General features: G+C 39.4%; 1 long non-coding RNA gene across 1 annotated transcript; it reads right to left on the minus strand.

Annotated features, from left to right (window-relative positions):
* Nucleotides 1-8,604: 8,604 nt before the first annotated feature.
* On the minus strand, nt 8,605-15,937 carry LOC150039003 (uncharacterized). The gene is made up of 3 exons (XR_016534566.1): nt 15,823-15,937; nt 14,787-14,883; nt 8,605-8,776 (listed from the first exon to the last, which is right to left on the minus strand). It is a non-coding gene; the product is annotated as an uncharacterized LOC150039003 (long non-coding RNA).
* Between the last annotated feature and the right edge of the window lie 587 nt (nt 15,938-16,524).

Consider the following 16,524-nt stretch of genomic DNA (forward strand, 5'->3'; position numbering starts at 1 on the left):
ATTTGAAATTCTGAGATGACCAGAAAGTAAAATAAGAACAAAGTTGCGTTTGTTTGTGACCTCAGGAACTGTAGTCATAACAATCCTCTGAGAAGTTATGAGACATGAAAGGAATCTGTTGTGATTTAGCAGCCAGGAACAACCTTCACTGGGGGAGTGAGAAAGCAGGTCGTGTTTGGGATGCCATTCCAAAGAACACAGACACCCTAGCCTGGAGGGGTGAGATAGGGTGACCCACGAGATGGGCCAGGCTGGGTAAGAAAACCCCTCATCAGTGAATCAAAACCTCCCTCAAGACCTGGCTGCTTCCTGGCCGCCTCCCCTAGAATGAAGGAGGTGACTCAAAGTGGCTGGCTCTGGTATTTCAAATGCATCTGAGTAATGTATGTTGACTGGGACAAGGGCAATTAGAGGACTGGTTTGGACTGACCACAGAAAGCCACTTCCTGTGGTCAGCAGAAAGAAGGCAAATCCCTGAAGAAACTCCAACTTGAGGAACTGTAACTCCAACTTATAACTTTGTTATAACTACGAGGCAGGGGTAATGTCAGACATTTTAAATCCTAGGGGCTAAAAAAGTTTAGTAACGTAAGTGGTAACTGTCAGTTTTCACTCTGTGATGAGCACCTCTGATGGCAAAATATGAGATAAAAGGGAAAATTTTCAGACGGGGAAAGAAAACTGATGGTTTTTTGGGGTTTTTTGTTTGTTTGTTTGTTTTAGTGGCAGATGAAGACCTAACTGACCCATTTTGCTATGAGCTGTTTCTCTGACCTTCCTTCCATCCACTCTTCCTGCTTCACTCTTCCCTCACACTGTGGGCTTTCTGCCATTCCTTGAACATGCCAAGTACATACTATCCCAACTCGGGACCCATCGACCCTATGTTCCTTTCACCAAGAACTTTGTTCTTCCAGATGTTTCCTGACATTTCATCCACCTCATTCCTCTGATAGATGGACCTTTCCTTACTATCCTATCCAAACAAGCCCTCACACCCTATCTGTACTGCTTTCACCTCTGTGTTTTCCTTACTAGCACCTCACATTGCCTGCATTATGCATTCTGTCATCTAGTGATGTTTGTTTATTAGTTATATTTATTTGTTATTGTTTTTATCCCTCACTGGAAGTTGAGATTTTAAATGGTTGGGGCTTACAAGAGCCTCCTTAAATCTTTATTGAAAGTTTAAATAAATCAATTCTGAGATTATTTTTCTGTAAGCATGAAAATAATCTTATGAGCAGCTTCTTTTCCTGTGTTCGGAATTGCACGTGTTATTTAATCTTTATAACAATCCTGGAAGGTTGGTGTTAAAGTCACCCATTTATACATCAAGAAGTGGAGAATTAGAAAGTGAATATGTCTGTTCCTGTTGCTATTTCTAGGTTGGAAGTTTCTATGTGTTTGTTTTTTAAGTCCCCTAGTCACATAGTATTGTGACACTCAGATTGATCTCTATTTCTGACACATTCATCCATTTCATTGCCTTTCCTTATTTTATAATCTCCCTCTCATACTTTTAAACTCTATTCGTAATATAATTCTCCTTCTTCAGACTGGCTTTAGATGTGCCACATCTCAGAAAGTAAAGAACAGCTAAGAACATACACTAGAACCGCATTGCTGGGCCGACTGCCAGACCTTGCCATTTACTAGCTGTGTGACCTCAGGAAATTCTTGGTCATTATGGTCTCAGTGATTTGCTTTCCTCCACTTCCTTTTTCTTCTAGGATTGCCAATAAACATAATTTGAAACTTAACTCAGTCTCCAAGTTTCCTTCTTCCCTTTCTTTCTCTCTTTCTTTCTTTCTTTTTCTTTTTCATCTCTTCCTCTCTTTTTTCTTTCTTTTTCCTTTCTTCCTCTCTTTTTTCTTTCTTTCTCTCTTTCTTCCTTTATTTCTTTTCTTCCTTCCTTCCTTCCTTCCTATCTTTCTTTCTTTCTTTCTTTCTTTCTTTCTTTCTTTCTTTCTTTCTTTTCTCTTCTCTTTTTCTTTCTTCCTTCCTTTCTTCCTTCTCTCTCACTCTTTCTTTTTTTTCACTTCTAATTTTTTATCCTTTCCTAATGCTTACCAGAATCCATGACTTTATCTTTCCAGCTTATTTATTTACCAGATACTTTCACTATTAAACCAATCCATCTAATTCTTTTTTTTTTTTTTTTTTTTTTTTGCCAGTCCTGGGCTTGGGCTCCAGGCCTGAGCACTGTCCTTGGACTTTCTCAAGGGTAGAGCGCTACCACTTGAGCCACAGCACCACTCCTGGATTTTTTTTCTATGTATGTGGTACGGAAGAATCAAACCTGGGTCTTCATGCATGCTAGGCAAACACCCTACCACTAGGCCAAACTCCCAGCCTCCATCTAACTCTTTAGTCAATAATAACAGCATTGGGTTGGGTTGGGATATAGCTCAGTAGAAGAGGGCTGGCTCCACACACACCTCTGGGTTCAATCCCGAGCAATGAAAATAACAGTAATATTAATATTAGTGATTAATCATTACAATTCTCAACACATAAAAATAATGGTCAAAATTAACTCCTAATATTTTAAACTTCATTCATTGAATTGCTTATTGTGACTTCATATCTTCTCCTCTCAATTCTTCAAGCATGCTCATTATTTTTATTTTCAATCCCTTTTCTATTTTCCATTAGTTCCTGAGAAATGGTCTCCATTGTCCAGTTTGTTGTTCCTCAGACCTTCACTTTTCAGAATTTACCTTTGGAGAAAATCCTCCTTCTTTACCGACCCTTATCTACCTGGAGTAACAAAAGGCATCTTTGGTGAAGGGAGCAATCTGGCCAAAGCAGTGCTTTCCTTTGCTCTGGGAATGAATATGTTTGCTGGTGAGGTGGAGAAAAGGAACCTCTCAAGATACATTGCATGCATTAAATTGCTTTGTTAAACGGCAACTCTTTAGTACAACTAACGCTAATATTTTTTTTTAAATGATCTTGCCTTGGGAAGTAGCTATTCTGTATCACATGGGCTTGCCCAAATGGTGGTAAGAGGAAGGGAGTGCCCTGTTTGTATGTGTGCCACAGTGTGTGTATGTGCGTGCATGCGTGCGTATGTTTGTGTATGTGTGTGTGTGTGTAGAGGGCAACGCTCCCAGGTTGGTGTGAGCTTTTTGTCATCTTCCCCTAGGCTCCCCAGATTAGAGCATTGCTTAAGGACTGCCCATTGCTTCTGGCTTTCCTGCTGTTAGCCCCTGAGGTAAAGAAAAGAAAAAGAAAGTAAAATTAAAACTTCACACTTTAAGCTTTTCTATTCCTGGTCTGTGTCCCCTACTGGTGGACCACTCCACTTTCCTCACTCCAAGGAAGCCTGCAGCTGGTTACTGAGCTCAGTCCTGAGCTCTGTCATCTGTCTTTCCTGCATCATTTCCAGAAAAGAACGTTTTGCGTGTGCTACTCTGCTGCCTTGTCTCAAACTTGAATCTTTGTAAATTTTCTAAGTTCACTGAGTTATAGAGCTGGGACTCAAACTATTCGAACTATTTTTTTTATTTTTATCCTTCCACTACTTTCAGAACTTTCTGGGAATTCTAAAAATGATAAAGTTAAATTGGCCATTCAACTGAAAACATTATTTAATTATCAGTATTTCTCACTAAAGGAAACCGAAACCTGGGCTGCATCGACAGCAGTCTGCAGATTTGCAGGAAGGAAAGAAACTGACAAAATGATACAAAGTTCATTGTGTGATTCCTATCGTTTCTTTTGTTAGTGTGACTCATCATATTAATTGATTTGGTATTTTCAACTCTCCTTGTATCCAAAGGATAAATTCCTCTTAATCATGATCTATCACCCTTTAATGAGTGTGCTTGTGTAACCCCCTTATTTCTTTTTTGAAATAAGGTCTTGCTCTAGAGGCCAGGCTGGCTTTGGGATCTTAATCCTGCTTTCAGCCTTCTGATGAGAGGAGTCCATCACTATTTCAACGACTATATTTTGTTGAAGAGTTTTGTATCAACACTCATCAGGGATATTGGTCATTTTGAAATGTGTCACAAAGCTACAGTTTGGTATCACAAAGAGCAGTTTGGTAGTGACATACATGCAGATATATAGGTCAATGAAACAACCAAGAGTGCAGAAATAAATCCATGTGTATATGGTCAGTTGAGCTTTGAAAAGAACGCCAAGGGTACACAATAATGAAAAGATAATCTCTTCAACAGAAGAGCATGTTGGGAATGCTGGATGCAAAAGAAAGAAATGGAGCCTTTACCCACAGGAGACAGAAGTAATCCATTCAACATGGATTCAAAGAAGAGACTCCTAGAAGAAAATCTGAGGGGCAAATTTCATGACATTTGCCTAAGCAATGATTTTACACCAAAGGCATTATAACACTGGCAACAGAAGCCAAGGAAGAGAAGTAGGATCAGACCAAACTAAAAACCTTCCTCACAGTAAAGGAAACTACCAATAGGGTAAAAAAGCAACTTAGAGATGGAGGACAAATTTTCAAACCACATTTAACAAAGGAGTTATTTGTAAAAGTTGTAAGGAACTCCATATCAAAAATTTCAAGAAGCTAGTTAATTAGACTATTCAGATTTGCACTTCCCCAAAGAAGATACACAAATGGCAAAGGCATATAGAAAGACTGCTATCACTAGGTACATGCTAATCAAAATTACAAAAAAGATGTTTACACCTGCTGAGGTGCTATAATCCAAAATCACAATGAAACTTCTTTGTACAATTAATTTAGAATAATAGGATTTTTTAAAAATAGTGAATATATACAGAAAAGGAAACTCTTATACAGTGGTAAGAAGAATACAAAATTTTACAGTCTTGAATTGAGCACTGTTGGCTCATGTCTTTAGTTTTAGCTACTTGAGAGCATGTGATCTAGAAGAATGAGTTAACAATGTGGGGAGATGCCAGCAGTTTGTACCAGACTTGCCAAGTGAATTCAAGGTGCCTCACTGGAAAGAAGACATTTATGAAAATTCCAAGTTTAAGAATCAAATTTGTACTGGGCGTGGTGGCTCACACCTGTAATCCTAGCTACTCAGGAAGCTGAAATCTGAGGATAGTGGTACAAAGCTAGCCTGGGCAAAAGAGTTCCCACGAGGCTCTCATCTCCAATTAACCATTCAGAAATTCAAAGTGGTGCTGTGGCTCAAGTGCTAGCGCACTAGCCTTGAGCAAAAGAGCTCGGGGACAGTAGCCAGGCCCTGAGTTCAAGCGCCATGATTGATGGGAAAAAAGTCAAATTTGTATTGGATCATAGCAAGAATTTTCAGTAAAAGTGACATCATTTTCAAGTTCATGCATTCACATGCCCATGGATGGTCCATGGTCTAGATTTGAACTCAGGAGTCTTTGTATAATAGGCTTCATAGAGGGTGTGAAAATAGCTGGTTAATCCCATCAGTTCAGTTTTTAAAAAATCATCTGTTTAATCACAGTAGACTTATCTAAGAAAGAGAAAGATAAAATAAAATCCAGCAAGCATAAAAATATAAATAGAAACTAAATATCTTACCTACATGAGCCTTATTTTAAAATGGAGAGAAACACTATGTACATTGGTTCTTACTATCTCTCTTCTAATGAGAAGCAGGAAGATGGATTTATAAGGGTCTTTCTGCCAGCCTGGAACCACCTACTTCTCCCATCTGGCGAGCCAGCTTCATATGTTGTATAAAATCAACATACTCTTGTAAAACTTTATTCCAACTGAAGGCAAGCATGTCTTATCCAAGTTTTCTACAAGTTCTTTATACATATTTATATGACTATATTTGTATACAATGTAATCAGTAAATACTCCATATAGATAAATGTTGACTAATGCTATTTTTATGTATATAATGCATGACATTAATTTTAAAAACATTCGCATGTTTTAACTGTTTGCTAAAGGTGTTGGTAACAGATAACTGTAACATGTCTGATGGAAGTTTCAGTTCTCTGTCATCTTGTGAAAATTTTTCTCTACATGTATGTGAATACTTGTTTTCTAAATAAAGATAACAATGTGGATTAAAAAATAACAGGATGTAGGAAATATACTCAGTTTTTTCTCAAAACAATATCATTAGCACATGTTTCTGTATTCTTTAAAAAAGAATTCCTCAAATTAACATATATCTAATATCAAACTTTAGCAATTAAAAAAATGTCAACATAGGAATTTTAATATCCATGTATCAGTGACCCTCTATAAACACAGGGCTATGGTCTCACTTTATGACATTCAGTGAGCTTCCAGTATCTCAGTTATTTCTTATAAGAAAAGAAAGTGACATTATCATTTGTGCTAAAATTGAGATTTCATCAGAGTAGCATAGTGGTACCTCCCTTCAGAAGAAAATCTAATACAAAAATGATAGATCTGGGCTAGGCATATAACTCAGTGATAGAGCCTTTGCCCAGTTTCTGCAGAGTTCTCTCTCTCTCTCTCTCTCTCTCTCTCTCTCTCTCTCTCTCTCTCTCTCTCTCTCTCTCTCTCTCTCTCTCCCTGCCTCTCCTCCCCCCCCAGCTCTCTTCTTTCCCTCCTTCCCTCTCTCCCTTCCTACTTTCTTTCCTACTCTCCTCCTTCCTGGCGTCCATGAGATGCTCAACTTGGCTCTGCCATGCCCTTCTGCTAGATATTCTGCCCAATGTGTCCACTCTGCACATGAGATTATTATTATTTATAACAACACATGTATAGGCCTTTATTTCCCAAACTATATAGTAAGGGGACTTGACTTACAGACCTCACTCTAAGACTGTATGATTGGCTGATCTCACTAAGCTTTCTGCTGCCTTAGGGGCATTAGAGGTATATCATAGTCACATGTTCTGTCTCCAGTATCATGTTTTGAAGGGCCATGGTTCTGGCCAATGTCACAGGAACTATATTAGTAGTGGGATTCCCCTGACATTTGGACATCCCATTGTATCCGGATTTTTTATGACATGTCAATAAAATACGACCTTCCAATATCTAAACAGCAACATTAAACTCTCCCCGAATACGGGGGTATTTCATACCTAAAATATAATGAGGGTTCTTGCCTCCTCTGACAGAATAAGTTAGCATATAACATTTTCTCAGTTAGCCATTCTTTCCATATAATCTCTTTAATTTCCAATTCCTACTGGAACATGGCGGGTGGTAGAGATAATAATATAAACAACAAGAAGTTAATGTTTGCAGAATAACAGAAGATCATTGACTTTTAGTTCATTGATTTATTAATGCATACATTAATAAATAGATTAATGGCTATAGATTTCATTCTCTTTCTTTTAAAAAATCTTAATTTATTTTTGTGTGTTACAGGAATAGAGACTGAACACTGGGGCTTATGCTTTTATCACTTGAGTCATACCCCAGTCCTTTGCTTTCAGGATTTTTTTTGTGTGTGTGGGTCACGGTGCTTGAACTTAGCTGGGCGCTGTCCCTGAGCTACCCTACCCTTGAGCCAAGCCCCACTTCCTGTTTTCTAGAGGTTAATTGGAGATAAGAGTCTCAGGTTGTTTTGTGCCCGGGCTGGCTTTGAACCTTGATCTTCAGATCTCAGCCTCCTGAGTAGCTAGGATTACAGGCGTGAGCCACCACTCCAGGCTAATTGGTTTTTTAGATAGGGTTTGCTACCTCTGCCTCCCAATCAAAAACTGTATGTATATGCCATCCTGCCTATTTCTACCTATAGTTTCGTATTCCAACATGTATTTTCGTCATTTGCTAACAGCGATATCTTTCTCTCCTCATCTCTCTCTGTGTCTCATTCTTTCTCTCTTTTCTTTCTGAGATAGGCTCTTGCTTTTCTAGTCCAGGCTGGCTTGGAACTCATGATCTTTCTGCTTCAGACCCCGGAGTATTAGGATTAAACATATGTCCCACTATTCGTGGCTCAATGATTATATATTGAACCCTTACCAAGCTCCAGGTTTTGTACTGCTGAGCACTAGTTACACATTGGAGGCAAGTTAAAATTTCAGGACAGACTGGTTGGCTGGCCGTTCTGGGTTAGGAGCTGATGCTACATTTCTGAGGCAAATTTTTTTTCTCTTTCTTGTGCATCTCTTAGTTTTGCTATTAAAACTTTTCAACTGATTGGATGAAGCTTGCTTATATTATCCAGGATAACTTCTTTTCCCTAAAGTCAACTGCCAGAGGGTGTTAGCCACATTTCCAAAATACCTCCATGGAAACACATAGATGAGAAGTTAGTGGAATAACTTGTTGTTGTAGCTTAGCCAAGTTGAACCATAAAGCTAAGCAATTACAACCTACTGCAAAGACTGGGCTCTTTCAGTCTTCATTTTTATGTGGTTGGCATATGCATCTCATTTCCTCATACAACTATCCAGATAAGGACCTAGAATATTTTTCCTTATTACTCTTTCCAGGCCTGGATTAAGACACTATTGATCTAGAGAATTGTTTCCACAAATGCACTGCCACCTGCATTTTTCTACTCCAACATTTAAGTATCAAACACTATCGAACAGTAAAGTCCACCAGTAGAAGTAACATTTATTCTGGTATTGTACATTCTGAGAGAATCTGGATAAGGAAAGGGAAAGGGGGAGGGTAGTGGATGAAGTTGGTCTAACTCCAATTTTTGAGCACGGCTCCCCTCAACTCACAGAAAAGGATCTCCAACTTCTTTTCTTTCTCATCTTTCTGTTCATATCTGTTCTTTAATTTCCCCTTTTCTCTTTACCATGGGCTCCCAAGGTCTTGAATAGCATGTTTTCCCCCTTTGGTATTTCAGGTTGATCATTCCTGATATTTAATGTCTGATGTTCACTGCAAATTAGTACATAGATGTGTTACTTAATTTTTGTAAATCACGATGTTTTTCTTTTCTGTTTTTTTTTTTTTGCCAGTCCTGGGCTTGAGCTCAGGGCCTGAGCACTGTCCTTGGACTTTCTCAAGGCTAGAGCTCTAGCTCTTGAGCCTCAGCACCACTTCTGGCTTTTATCTATGTATGTGGTACCGAGGAATCGAACCCAGGTCTTCGTGCATGCTAGGCAAGCACTTTAACCACTAGGCCAAACTCCCAGCCCCCATGATGTTTTTCTTGCAGCATGTATTTTTGTCTTCGACTCTGAAAGAAAGTGATACGCACGCCCTATTAAGAAAAGTAAAGTCATGGCATGATGACTGGGACCGGTTGTCTCAGCCTCTCAGGATGATGAGCCTGGGAAATAGCTTGAGCCCAGGAGTTTAGGGCCAGTGTGGGTAACCTAGTGAGACCTCATTTCTTTTCTCTTTCTTTTGGTGGGTAATGGGCCTTGAACTCAACCTGGGCCCTGCCCCTGAGCTCTTCAGCTCAAGGCTACCACCCTACCCCTGGGCCTGGGCATTGTCCCTGAGTTCTTCAGATCAAGGCTACCACCCTACCCTTGAGTAAAGCCCCACTTCCCAATTTCTAGGGGTTAGTTGGAAATAAACGTCTCAGGTCCTTAGGATTTCATTGTGCATAACTATGACATTGCCCCATTTGTAAGGAAATGGAAAGACTTGGAAAAAAATCATGTTAAGTGAAGTAAGCCAGACCCAAAGGAACATAGGCTCAATGGTTCCCCTCATTTGTAATAATTAGTACAAACCTTGGACTCTCCTAGCAGTGGATTACAATAGCTCAAAACCTAGATACATAAGGCCATATAGGATGAGGCTAAATGAAAGGACCTCCAGGATTTGGAAACAAGAACTACATAATGTGTGATTGTTGTTCTTAATGTCCTATGTTATTTCTCATCTCTTTGGTTGTCCTTTGGTTATTCTCATATTATTACAATATCTTACCTTGTTATCTGGTATATTGTATATACATTTATTTGTTTATTTGAAATAGGAAAGGGAAGGAGGAAAAACAAGATGGGTGGAGGGGTAGGAGAAGGGAAATGGGGACAAATCCATGAGAAGGGGTATCAATGTGTGTGAAGTAATGATGCACCTTCTATGTGGCGAATATAACTGTAAACCTTCTATTAATTACAATAAAAAGTTGAGAAAAAAAGATCCTCAGATCTCAGCCTCCTGAGTAGCTAGGATTACAGGTGTGAGCCACCTCACCCGGCAAGAGACCTCATTTCTTAAAAGAGAGCATCTATTGTAAAATGTCATAGGAAAATAATATTTGGGAAAGAGAGAGCCCCCATCATCTTCCAGTGTAGGCAATAAGTAATGGGCATGTCCTATAAACAATTGGAAATTCCCCTTGTCAAAGAGCAGAAAGCCACTGAAAGTAGCAAAGTTCATTAAGTGTAATCAAATGACTCCTATGGCTTATAATTATGCTATTTCCCCAATTTGGCCAAATGCAGAGCAACTGAGAAATTGGTGGAAGACCAAGAATAGGTGTGATTTTCCTATTAATTCTAATCAATAGCAAATGAGTACTATCTGCAGTCTCTGCACACGTTAAGTGATGATGGGACCACTGGGCTGTAAACCACATAGTTCACTTGCTTTGACAAAAAGACGAGCACCTCAGGGTCAGGGAGGATGGGAGCAGGCATAGGATATTATCTTCAAATTGGTCTGCTTTGTTTTTCTTTAGAAGTACCAATAGAAGGGAGCCAAGGATAAAATTAATGAGGAGGAAATGAGATTTCTGAATTATCAGTGCATTTCAATTATCTCTGCTCACCCTTGCAGGTTGATTTCACTCAATTTCCTTTAAGTAGAAAAGTCTGGACTCATAAAAAAAGAATTAATTCTCTTTCACGAAAGCCCTGGGCTCTGTATCCACCTCTTATCATTTCTAAATGAACTTTTAAAACTTAAGGATGCCTGAAAGGAACAATATTTCTCCTTTTGGGGGGGGGTTGTTTGTTTTTTACAGAAGCCATAACAGCATATTTCTGGAAAGGTCTGCCAGATCAACATGACTAAGTATCATATATCACTGAAATACAGGAATATGAGTGATACAATATACCCTCTATGTACTAATTTCTTCCTTGGTTCATCTTGTTCTTGTTCGAAAAATAACTTCCATTCCTTGGATTGCTTTTAAATTCTAATGTGGGAGCACTTGTGCAGAAACCAAATATGGACTTGTGTTGAAGTGCAAAGGGTCAAGACATTGAAATAACACACTGATCGGTACAATAGCTCTGAGAAGTCAGTCAGCTATGTTCTACCTCTATGGGTAAACAATGGTACAAGGCAAGTAGATACTGGGAAACTATTCTATTTCTTCAAGGGCAAGAAACATACAGCAAGAAGAAAAATGGAAGGGATTTGTCTCTAGTTTATCAACTAGTTCCAAGTTTCTACCATAAATAGGTATAGTTTAATAGCAACAGGAAGGAAGCGTCATATGAGTTGAAGTCTTTTATAGAGTAAAACTTTTTTGGAGGACATGAACATGGAAGGAAGTGAGATTAAGTTTTTTAAAAAGTGGGAATAGATAAATCCAAGCATGTGAGAAGGAGGTAAAGGTGCCAGGAAAACACTGGTGGTGGCGGTGGTAGTCTAAAGAAAGTTACCTACCCTGCCCAAGGGAAGAGCTACCACAAGGAATCTCCTTTTCTCTGGAGGAGTCTCAGACAGGCCCCAGCACGACTGGGCCATGGCCTCTGCTGGTTCTGTTTGGCAGAAAGCCTTCTTTAAGAACTTTTGAACTTCTAAGAAAAGGAATCCTCTGTTTGGCCAAGTTAAAATTTGGCTTTCGCTGCCTCTCCGTTCTCTCTGTCCTTGCCGCCTTGATTCAAGAGTGCCCTTTTGCCTTAATATCTTTAATATTAGGGGGGTGGGGATGAGCCAGAAAAATGTTTATCAGTTCTTTCCAAGCACTTGAGTATATTCTAGTATTCTCTTATTTTTTTTTCAGAGCAGATTCATAGCTACTCCCTACAAAGAGAAGTTCTGGAATTCTCTCTCTCTCTCTCTCTCTCTCTCTCTCTCTCTCTCTCTCTCTCTCTCTCTCTCTCTCTCACAAACACACACACACAGACTCATACATACACACTACACACACAGGAACATGAAAACAACATTCAAGTTATAACTTCCCTTGCTTACCTAATTTCTATTAGGTTCTGATCCGAGGTTCATTTAACACGATACTGCTGTTGAAGGAAGGGGAGCAAATCTCATGTTTGATTTTCAGCTCATAATAAACATAGTGTGTGTGTGTGTGTGTGTGTGTGTGTGTGAGTGTGTCAAGGCATGGATAGAAGATGTTCTTTAAGTCTTAGGACAATTCTCACGCCTAGAATCCTAGCTACTCAGGAGGCTGAGATCTGAGGATCAGGGTTCAAAGCCAGCCCAGGCACAAAAGAACCTGAAACTCTCATCACCAATTAACCTCTAGAAAATGGGGCTTGGCTCAAGGGTTAGTGTGGTAGCCTTGAGCTGAAGAGTTCAGAGACAGTTCCCAGGCCCAGGGACAGGGTGGTAGCCTTGAGCTGAAGAGCTCAGAGACAGTTCCCAGGCCCAAGGACAGGGTGGTAGCCTTGAGCTAAAGAGCTCAGGGATAGCACCCAAGGCTGAGTTCAAGCCCCATGACCCACAAAAGGTTTGCCAGCGATCATGTAGTCTGAAAGCATATATGTTTTAACTATAGCAAATTCAGTCTCTTTGTTTTAAACTGTCACCCAGTTGGGAAACTAGAAATCAAATGTGGGTGAGGGTCCAATAATCTTTTATTGTCAGTTGATCCTTCCATTTCTCCTCTTCTTCCTCCCTCTCCTCCTCCTTTTCTTCCTCCTCCTCATCCTTCATCATCTTTGTCTTCTTCTTCCTCTTCCTCCTTCTCCTCCCCCTCCTCTTCTTCCTCCCCCTCCCCCTCCTCCTCCTTCCTCTTCTTTTTCCTCCCCCTCCCCCTCCTCCTCCTTCTCCCCTCCTCCCCCCCCTCCTCCTTCTCCTCCTTTTTGCTTATTCCAGAAACTTACCAGAAAGATTCCAGGGAATGTTTAGTGTCTTGCAAGTTTGTCTTTCAGTTTATTCTGAACCCATTCATTTTGGGGGTGGAGAGGGAGGGGATACACGTGGGTCTGTGGTCTCTCTTAGATATCATCTCTACCTAAATGCCTCATTTAGTTTTGTGTTCCACCTGCTCTGTTATCTCCAAATAAAATCCAAACTTCTGAGAGGAATGTCTTGTTTTCTAAATAACACCTGGTCTGGCACCTAGAACTATAAGGACTAAAAGCCACTGCATATTCTCCAAATAAAGAACCAAATGGCTCATTGTCTGTTCTTGGGTCTGTCAGCCAAGAAAGAGCAGGAAGTGTGCCTACGAGTGGCAAGAATATGGAATGCAGGAGTCCCAGAAGTTGCTTACTTGGTGTTTGGAGCTTGCATTGGGAAGTTAGGGACAGTATGAACTCTTGTCAACAGCATTCCAGTCAATAAATACTTGCCCCAAACCTGAGGTCTTGGAACCCATGCTAACTTGTTCCTTTTGCACACTACTTACGCACTTTTAAGGCAAATGAAATATGATACTAGTGTACAAATTGCCTAGTCGGCTGAGTATACTCATTGCCTAGAGGTTGCTGTATTTGAGTGAGATCACATATTCCTCCTAAAAAGAATCCTTATAGGCATTTTCTTGCTTCATGTAAACCTCAGCCAGCTATCAAACAGCATTTCTCATGGGTCATACTTGATTTCTAGTTTCCCATTTGGCATAGGGTTGGGGTGGGATGGCAGTTTAAGAGAAAGAAACTGAATTTACTATAGTTAAAAACGCATATGTGCTTTCAGACTATATGCTTGCTGGCAATCCAGTTTGAATAGCTCATTTTTGAATCCTTTCTTGGGAAAGGAATTCAGGTTACATAATCATGAAAAACAAACCCACTGCTACCCAACATGAACGAACATGTTATAGCATTTGATGGCATGAGGTTGGCAAACCAGCACCCCATTTCATATAGCAGAGGGAAGCCTGAGAAAATGATACTCTTCCACTTTTGTTGTAGTGATGACACTTAGTCATAATGACAATAATTCACTTTTCTGGATTTAGCTCAGGATACCTTAGGACTTTGGGTTGGCTAAATAAATGTTTGTTTATGGCTAATTAAAGCAGAATGATCAGCAGCAGCCCAGAAACAATTGTTTAGATTAGATCTCTGAAGGAATTTCACCTTAGCCATGCCTACCCATCCCTAAGATACTCCTCAACTGTATCCTCGCTGCTGGGCTCTGCCTGCTCTTCCTGCCCCATGACTGAATGAAGTAATTAATACTACCTAGTACAGCTAGCTGTCCACAAGCACAAAGTCAACTGAGGAATCTTCATCTTCTGGGTTTTTCAGTGTTTTAGTTCAGGTGAATTGGTGGATAAGAGACTCCCTTTAAAAAAAAAACAACTATGCTGCCTGCTATAAAGCCATATAAAGACTGTCCCGAGACACCTATTTCAGTGTTCTGAAGGGAATCTACAAACATTGGCTATTGGATTGCATAGGTAGCCAACAATTAAGAGAGGTCAATTTTTTTTTCCATAACTAAGTAAGAAGGCTTTTCTGCCTCAGGCAAAATATTGACCTAAATTTCTATTTTCAACACATAGGTGAAGGAAAAAGAAAACAATGTGACTCATCAAATTAAGCAAAAACCAACTCAGTGTATAACCTTTCTTGTGATTAATATACCACTTTAGTCTTCCAGTAGAAATTATAGGCGATTAGATACACAGTCTATCTAAAACTGTAACAATAGCTATCTTTTGAGTATTTACCACAGGCGTGGTAATAAGAGCTTTGCACAGATTATTTCTCATAATCCTTATAACAACCCTATATTAGGTGGATAAAAGTGAAGAGAGGTTAGGTAATTTGCCAAATACCTCATAGTTGGTAAGTTACAATGATCAGGTCTGTTCTTCGGTTCAACATCTATATTTCTGAACAGTGTGCCCTCCTAGATATCAGACTACATAGGATCTAGAAGGTAAGAAAAGTACATTATTATTATTATTATTATTATTATTATTATTATTATTATTATACTAGGGTGTAAGGCCTCACTTTTACTCAGCTTGCTTACTTGGTCTTTTTCTCTGATTATTATTATTTTTTTTTTTTGCCAGTCCTGGGCTTGAGCTCAGGACCTGAGCACTGTCCTTGGACTTTCTCAAGGCTAGAGCTCTACCACTTGAGCCTCAGCACCACTTCTGACTTTAACCACTAGGCCAAACTCCCAGCCCCTTTTTCTCTGATTATTTTGAAGCTGGACTTTTCTGACCAGGCTAGCTTCAAACTATGATCATTCATATCCTCTTGAGTAGCTTGTATTACAGGTATGTGTTACTGGTGTCCAGCAAAGGCACTTCTTGATTGCAGCAGTCAACATATTGTCTTTGTATATTCTGAATACATATTTGGTCACACTTGACTTACTTATGAAATAATACCTCATCTTTCAGTATTTAATCAATTAAAATCTCAGAAGTATTAGTTAATTGTCTTAAAGATACTAAAATGTACCTGCTTTCTACTTCTAGAATCTCAGAGGCAGATTCCCTTGGGAGGAAATACAAGAAAAAAGAAAATGTATGTCTTTGATCTGGCAGGTGTCTGGCTAGCCAATATCACCTAAGAAAATGAAAAGCCAAGTCCTTTAATAATTACTGCCTTCTCCAACTTCCAAGAACCAAGACAAAAGATGAAATTGTCTCCACTTATCTGTGGTTCCTTTGTACTTCACTTTATCTACTAAGATTTTGGGTGGGGGAAAAATAGAGAAGTGGTTATTATTCAACCTTCTTTTTTCCTTTGTCTCCTGAGTAACATTCTTTCACCAGATAGCTGTGTGATGTCTTATGATATTTCACTCTCTGGTCCGTGGTTCACAAATTCTACATATATTTATTGCGCACTTACAAACATGTCCAACACTGAACTTGACAGTAAGGTTTGCTGTGTAGCCTTTGTGCTGGCCACTCTGGTATCCATGTTTCCTTGAGGTTGGGCTGGCCACTGATGCTGCTCAAGTAGATGTAGTTTCCAGGACTGGGATAACAAAGAAACTGAAGCTACAACTATCCTGGAGAGAAAGAGGAAGAAAGTATGAGGACATACTTACCTATGGCTATAAATATCAGAGACACTAAAATTGTTGACCATTTTACAATATACGGAAGGTAAAGAGCATCCTTTTCTGAAATCCTAACACAGAGGCTTAATAGTTAATGAAATTTCTTCTCCAGATCTCTTGTAAACCCATGGAAGTCTGAATTCCAACCAGTAGCCAAGCATCTATTATTCCTAGATTTCTTGGGATTACCTAACTGTTAGGACTTAAGACCCACTTCACCTAACTGCTTCATGAAATTCAACCAGCTATACCTTTGCGACTTTCATATGTGGATTATATTTTGTTTAAAATCAACTGGAACCATTTCAAAATATTGCATTTTCTGAACTCCCCCCCATCCCTACTCCTATGTCTTGGACTCTATATGACAACAAAAGCACCTTGTTCCAAATCTGCTTGGAAATATTCTGAAAAACTATTCTCAGCAACTTAGAAGGTGAATGACTTAACCATTTCTTAACCATAAGCTTACAAATATGGTGGTCATG

The sequence above is a fragment of the Megascapheus bottae genome, unplaced genomic scaffold (genome assembly GCF_031878675.1).
Source record: "Megascapheus bottae isolate mThoBot1 unplaced genomic scaffold, mThoBot2.hap1 H_1, whole genome shotgun sequence".
Taxonomy (NCBI): Eukaryota; Metazoa; Chordata; class Mammalia; order Rodentia; family Geomyidae; genus Megascapheus; species Megascapheus bottae.